Raw genomic sequence first — 7,129 nt, 5'->3', positions numbered from 1 at the left:
ACCTGATTTGGTACATATTGTGAGGAATGTCCAGATATTGGAGAAAAACAGATGATGTTGCCATCATTCTAGTAATGAAGAGAATTCGGATGGAACTAACCACTATTTAATATGCAATAATCATTTTTTTTAATTTACATCATTGTATTTGTGTTAAATGTCAATTCATTCAGTAAAAATATACTGTTGACTAATGAATTTAATTAGTGTCATCTTTTCATGCGCTTTAATTATCCTAATACAAAACATACAGGTATATTTAATCAGAAAACTATTGCAACTAGTCCCAAAAGAACTTCCGTCTATTAATATGACTATACTGTGATGATTATCAATATGGAGCATATAGCATCAAGCAAAGCTCTCAGAGAGGAGCCTGGCCAACCGGTTGTATTTTTCCCAGACTACCCTCAAGGCAAAAATAAATAAATAATACATACACAGATAAAATACATATATGGGAGCTGTCTTGTCTGCCATAGGATTTGTATTTCTGTCCATACAGTCCAGAGATTTACACGGCTCTGTCACACAGCACTGTCACACAGCACAGACATGCCTGGTAGTTCAGATAAGCTGATTTTTCAGCAGACTGATCAAGAGCTTACTTTTCCAGGGAGAGGTGGAAGTGAGGTGCTGGATACAAATCCCCAACCTACAGGAAAAAGATGTCCTTAAATTAGCCAATTTACTTGTGTTCAGTAGCTCTCCACAAAATAGGGGTCCCCCCCAGGGACAGGGGTCACCCTAATTGAGACATCTATATGTATCTGAGCCAGAATGACTCCAAAAGTATTTTATTTATTTCACAGCTGACAACAGGAAAACAAAAGGTAACCTAGGTGTTTCGGGGTCAAACAATCTCCCTTCACCAGATCCACAAAACAAAATTAAAGTGATCCATATGGATTTAGCATTAATAAAAACGTTGATAAATTTTATATACGCCGAAGCTAACCTTTTGGCATTATCACCCTTTGAGAGAATATGCAAACATGACCCGCATTCCCCAGGAATCATCTCACAACTCTACCTAACATCCCTACAACCGACCCCATCTCCGCACCACCCATATATGGACCGCTGGCAGAAAGACCTTACAAAAGATACCTGGTCCCAAATATGGACCTCCACTAACTCTAGCTCAATGTGCGCCAGAGTTCTGGAAACAAACTACAAAGTACTTCTCCGTTGGTACATCATCCCCTATCAGGCCCAACACTTCGCACTGGGCTGTACAGGCTCATGATTTCGTGGTTGCCCTGACAGCGGCACATATGTCCATATGTGGTGGTCATGTCGCATCGCCCAAACATTCTGGTCTAAAGTGTTCAAAATGCTCTCCACCCTTACATGTGCATGTTTCACCAACCCCCCAAACAGCGCTACTCAACATCAAACCCATGAATATTCCTCACCTCAAAATCAAACTGGTCCTACATGTCCTCACAGCTGCTAAACACACCATTGCCACTTCATGGTTCACCCATAGAATCTCATTCCAAACATTCAAGAATAGAATCCACTGGATTTTCTCCAATGAGAAACTATCAGCACGTTTAATGGACCGCACTCAAAAATTTGAGACAATTTGGGATCCCTGGATACGGCACTTCCTCCCACCTTCCTTCGATACCCGCTTGCTAACCCTATAATAGCTCCCCAAGTATTGGTACTTCTCTATACTTAACGACTGTGATGCAAGCTGGAACTCTCGTCACGATGACACCTATTCCCCACCCTTCCCCTCTTCCCCAACTTCCCTCCTCCTCTTATCACATCTTTCTGTTTTCCTATTATGTTCTTTTTGTACTCATAAACATCCTCGCTGCCTGGACCCAGGAAGACCGAGTCCACTCAAGTCTTGAACGCAGCTTAAGCACGCATTACTGTAATTTGTAACTGACTTATATTCATTTTATTTTGTAAGTGCAAATACCACTGCTTGTAAAACTCCTACGTGCGGAAACTCTATGTTTGAGTGTACGTACTGCTTGTAATTCAACTTTATTATGTGGAAAAAAAAAAAAAAATCTTTTGAAACTAAAAAAAACGTTGATAAAACAGAATTAAAATATTGATGGTCATTGTGAGGAATACATAACAATTTACAAAATGTCCACTAGAGGGAGTAAAAGCACAAATAAAAATCAGAATTTAGGGAATTATTCACTAAGCTGCCAAAGGAATAACCAAGCCAACTGGCTTTTCTTAAGGTCCCCACACACCTTACGATAATCGCACGATAATCACGGGAAATCCCGCAATCGTACGATTATCGTAAGGTGTGTGGAAGCCGTGCGACCTCTACCACTGTAAGCAAAACAAATTATAAAACGCACTCAACAATTCTATACTTACTGTATAGCTGGTGACGAATTGTTGAGTGCGTTTGACATTTGTTTTGGTTCGGTGCAGCGACGCATGGGGGTTCTCAGCTGCCATTGGGATGTGCGGGATCCCTTGTGTGTCCCTGTGCCTTTAAGGAGGTTGGGCTTCCTCCTGACAAACCTGCACCCAATTTGAAATCTTCTGCCCCCATGTGCTCCAAGATGGAGACTCTCATAGTTTAGAGTTAGGACCGCACTATAAGAGGTGGCTTGGCGCTGCTGTGTGGCTTTCACATTTTCTGCAGAAGACGTGTATCCAAACCTCTGTTATTAACCTTAGTGGTGAGACAAGTTGTTTTACATGCTGGTTTGTGAGTGTGCCATGATACCTTTCTACTGTTTTACTCTACTACTGTAAGGTCGCACGAACATGTTTGAAAACCCGCCGAGCATCGTACGATGTTCGGCGGGTCTGTAGCATGTTCGTAAGATAAAAGCCGGACGGCATTGCGGTCATCGGAAGCCCGCCCCTCAGGGGGCGTGGCTTACGATCATCGCAAGTACGATCTGCCTATGCAAGATAGGCAGATCGTACGATTTTTTAAGTACCTTACAACCATCGCAAGACAAAAGTCTTGTGATGGTTGTAAGGTGTGTGCCCAGCCTTAGCTGTACATCGGCTGCAATCGGCTCACTCTACCTCCCTTCGGTTAAGCCGAACAGCACATTCAGCTGAACCGAAGGGAAGAAGTTCGCCTTAGCCGATGCAACATCTGGATCAGCTGAGGCGAACGTTCGGCAGTTCACTCTCTGCTGTTCACCCCTATTCTCAAAGGGACCAAACAGCAGAGAGTGAATAGCCAATTGCTGCTGACATGTTTACATATTATTCTGTTGAATGACGTGTAAACAATAACCACAAAAAGGCGCGGGGTCCCCCTCCCAAATCATTCCAGACCATTCAGGTCTAGTAGGAATGTTAAGAGGGACCACCCATGTAAAAAAACATATATATATGTGGGGTTCCTTCCCCCCAAAAGTCATAACATGACATCACAGCTCGCTCCGCCCATTTGACATTCTCAGCTGTCATTGAACATGAACACAATAGCATTCAGGAGACTTTCAGTCCAAAATTCACCTGACTCCTCGCTTCTCATGGGAGTCCTGGGGCTATTGGTAGCCTCCTTCACTGCAGTCCAATTTGCCCAGTTCCACTTCAGACCCCTGCAACTCAACATTCTGGACAAGTCGGTCCAATCTTTGGACAGACCAGTTCTCCTTCTAGCAGGTTGTCCCTGGCTTGGTGGCTCAGGAATCCAGATATGGAGTTGGGAAAGTCCTTTCTTCTAGTCTTCTGGGAGATTCTCATTATGGATCCAAGCTTTGTTATCAATTTTTTTTTCACCTAACTTTATTGCTATCACACAGGAGCTAATAATCCTCTGTGTGATAGCAATTGGAGGTGACAGGTTCTCTTTATTGACCCTGTCACCTCCAATACAGGAGATGGAGCACAGTAGTGTGAAATAAGTAGTAGTAGTACTACCACAGTAGTACTAGTCTAAATACTAGTCAGGCGACTAGTATCTGAGCAGAGTGCTTCTGCATGTGCAACTAGAATTGGTCTTTTCTGCCCGTGCGTGCCCGCTAGGGGGCGCGCGCGAGCAGAAAAAAATTGCCGTCTGGAGACGGCAACCCGCAGATGCTGCAGTGCCGTCCGTCCGTTTTTTTACTACGGGCGGACGGCAAGAGGTTAAAGAACTCCAGGCAGGGGCGTCCTGAGGTCGGGTGTCACCCGGAGCGAATACCGGGTGACACCCCGCTGTGACGGTCATCTGATTGACACCTGCCGGTGGCCATCTTGGTGATGGATGCCAGCACAGAGAGTAGGGGACATTCAACCGGCGGAAGGAGGGGACGTTCAACCGCCGGATCCCCTCCTCTTTCCAGAAACTGTCGGGCTCTTGGTCCATGACCGAGTGCCCGACTTTTCAGAGGGGGTGACACCAAAATGACTGACAGTCATTTTGGTGTCACCCGGGTGCGGGCCACCCCCCCCCTTGTAACGCCACAGACTCCAGGCAATCTAAAAATGAACCCTTGCAGTGGGGCTAAACCCACACTGCAAGGGTGAACCGATCATTTGGGTCTAGGGGCTAAAATAAAGAAGATGTTTGGCTCCGATTGAAGCGCTATACAAAGCAATGACAGCTTTGGCTGTTTGCATGTAATCAGACATGCTGCAATTGGCTGTGGACACCCTAGTTTGCGTCATGCGCAGGTAATTGCAGCATGTCTGATTACATTGTGAATGTAGGCAGGTGTTGTCAGTGGTCCTAGCATAGTACTTCCTGTCTGCAGCTGTTCACATGAGTCTTATGGAGCAATTTGTTAGACTGCCCCAAGCACAACTGTAAATGTGACCTATGTGAACCCCAGGATGAAACAGGGATGAAGCTGCTCATTAACATGTATCGGTAAATGCTACGAGCTATGTTCCTAACAAAGTCTTGTCAGACTGAGGTATCATGACACCAGACAAACGCAACAACAACGACCTCCATTACATAGCTCCACCCACCGTCTCCTAGGATACACAACACAAGTCCCCGTGCTCCCAGACACAACGCCCACTCTGCCTGCGCTATGCTATTGGCAGGACGCCGCGCTCGTTGATTGGCGGAGAGAGAAGCTGGGTTCGGCTAGGTTTGCGCGGAGACGGTTTGAAGGTGACTCCGCCCAGCTTCCGGGTGTCTGTTTCTTCTCATCCGTTGCCGTACGGGTGCTCCTGTTATCAGGTCATTTATCCTGTCCCCGATCCGGGTAGCAGCGGATTACCACCACTGGTGAGCCCCCATCTGAGTCCTGTAGAAGCCTGCTACCTCTAGTGTCAGTGAGTCCATTTATAGTTACCGTGTATACGGGATTTACATGAGTTAGCTGGGCTCAGGGTGATTCGTGTCACCGGTGTACTACTATGAGACTTCATTCATATGATGGTAGTATTTAGTAATTGGGTGATGCCTAGTTGCTGTATTGTTTTATAAGTCTTTTGGAATACAAGTTACTAGATTGAAGATCCCAAGTGAGAGGAAGATGATCAGGCGGTACTGTTTATAGTTCAACTATGAACCAAATCAAAAATCACAAGTCGGATAGAAGTGACATTTCAGGACCGATCAGCTGTTCGGGGCAGATCGGTTCTCCTACACATATGATCTGCGATGCCGATCTGCCCTGGAACAGCTGGAATTCTTCAGATTACGTTAAAATGTGTGTCCACACGACCGGTCACACATTCCACTGCTGAAAAACTGGGTGGGATTGGGTTAATATGTGTGACCACGTCACCGGTCACACGTTCTAACCGAATCACAAAGTTTGATAGAACACCGGCTGCAGCGCTCTCAGTATATAGCGAGCTATATGCTGAGCTTTGGGTCATGGGAGGGGGTTAGTATATGTCCTCTTGTGATCCTAAAGAGAACTATGGGATAAAAAGGTTACCCCATAGTTCTCTTTTAAACCCATGCTATGGATTTTGAATTTCACTTGCGAATTGCCAGCACTTGTTGGTCAGCAAAGTCACGTGACTGCGCTGACCAATGAGAAGCACTTAGCACAGTTAAATACGGTTTTGGTTAAAACCATTTTTTTTTTTTTTTTTTTTATCAGGACAAGTAGATTGGGTCCCCACTTTAGTCCTTGGACAAGTAGTTGTTTTTTAATTCTATTTTTATACTCCTGATTCATAGTAGCACAGTGCAGTAACGCATATTACTTACAATGGTATGCTTCTGTGAATGGTACCCCAGCGCACAAGACATATGCCAGTGCACGGTAGTGTTGTAGTGTGCTGCCCTCTCCAAACCTGGTGCGTGTCCAATTTTGGGACAAATAAATGGGCTGCTTTAACGCAACGTATGTCAACACATGCCATACACACACCACAGGGGGCCACCTTTCTGTGAATAGGTCCTTAAAGTGTATGTCAAGTAACAAAATGTTTTTTCTAGTTTTGGATAGAGTAAGGAAGGGTTAGGAATTCTGTTGGGCTTTTAGTGCTCTCTGGGTTTACTTCCAGTCCTGCAGACATCTGACTCCCAGACAGTAAGTAAGGGAAAAACAGAACATAGACACAATTAAACATTTGACAGGGATTTAGTCTTCCTCGACTCTGCTAAAGAAAAGCATTTTTTTCCGTCTATATTGCCATTGGAAAATTCTCTTTGCTGTCTGATTAAACATTGTCAGCAGGAAAGGAAGTAAGGATACATCTCTCTAAGTGAGCCCTAGATAGCAATAAAAAGAACTGACAGGGGTTCTAACCCTTCGTACGCTATCCCAAATTAAGAAAAGACATTTCGCCTGGAGATCTTTTAAAACTACTTGTTGAAGACCACCATGTCCACAGGGTGACAACGCTGCTGTGTGATTTCACCTGCAAAATGAATAGCATTGTCACTGACAGGAAGCTGACAAATGTTTGCCACGAGTTCAGCTTTAAGGAGACTTGTTGTTCAAAAATTGTGTTTTAAATTTGCATTCCATTCTGTTTTGATGTTTCAGGTGAATGTAACACTATGGAAACTCTTGGATTCCAGCAGCCGAGCAGGATAGGTAAGCTGAAGCTGCCATGTGTCTATGGATAGCTGATTGGTAACGTTCTGCGTTTTTCACTATGTGCCATCTGTTACAGCAACAGCAGTACATCCAGTTGGGAGTTCTTACACAGACTGGCAGACTCCTCAAATATCAGGAAAATCTCATAGTCGAACGGCTTTCCCTCATGGGAT

At 44.7% G+C, this 7,129-nt stretch overlaps 1 long non-coding RNA gene across 1 annotated transcript; it reads left to right on the top strand.

The window, feature by feature from the left end:
* Positions 1-5,115: 5,115 nt before the first annotated feature.
* On the top strand, positions 5,116-7,124 carry LOC108799237. The gene is made up of 3 exons (XR_001942017.1): positions 5,116-5,179; positions 6,903-6,953; positions 7,033-7,124. It is a non-coding gene; the product is annotated as an uncharacterized LOC108799237 (long non-coding RNA).
* Positions 7,125-7,129: the final 5 nt, after the last annotated feature.

Source organism: Nanorana parkeri, unplaced genomic scaffold, assembly GCF_000935625.1.
Source record: "Nanorana parkeri isolate BGI_ZX_2015 unplaced genomic scaffold, ASM93562v1 scaffold1665, whole genome shotgun sequence".
Classification (NCBI taxonomy): Eukaryota; Metazoa; Chordata; class Amphibia; order Anura; family Dicroglossidae; genus Nanorana; species Nanorana parkeri.
This window is presented reverse-complemented; position numbering and strand designations above follow the sequence as displayed.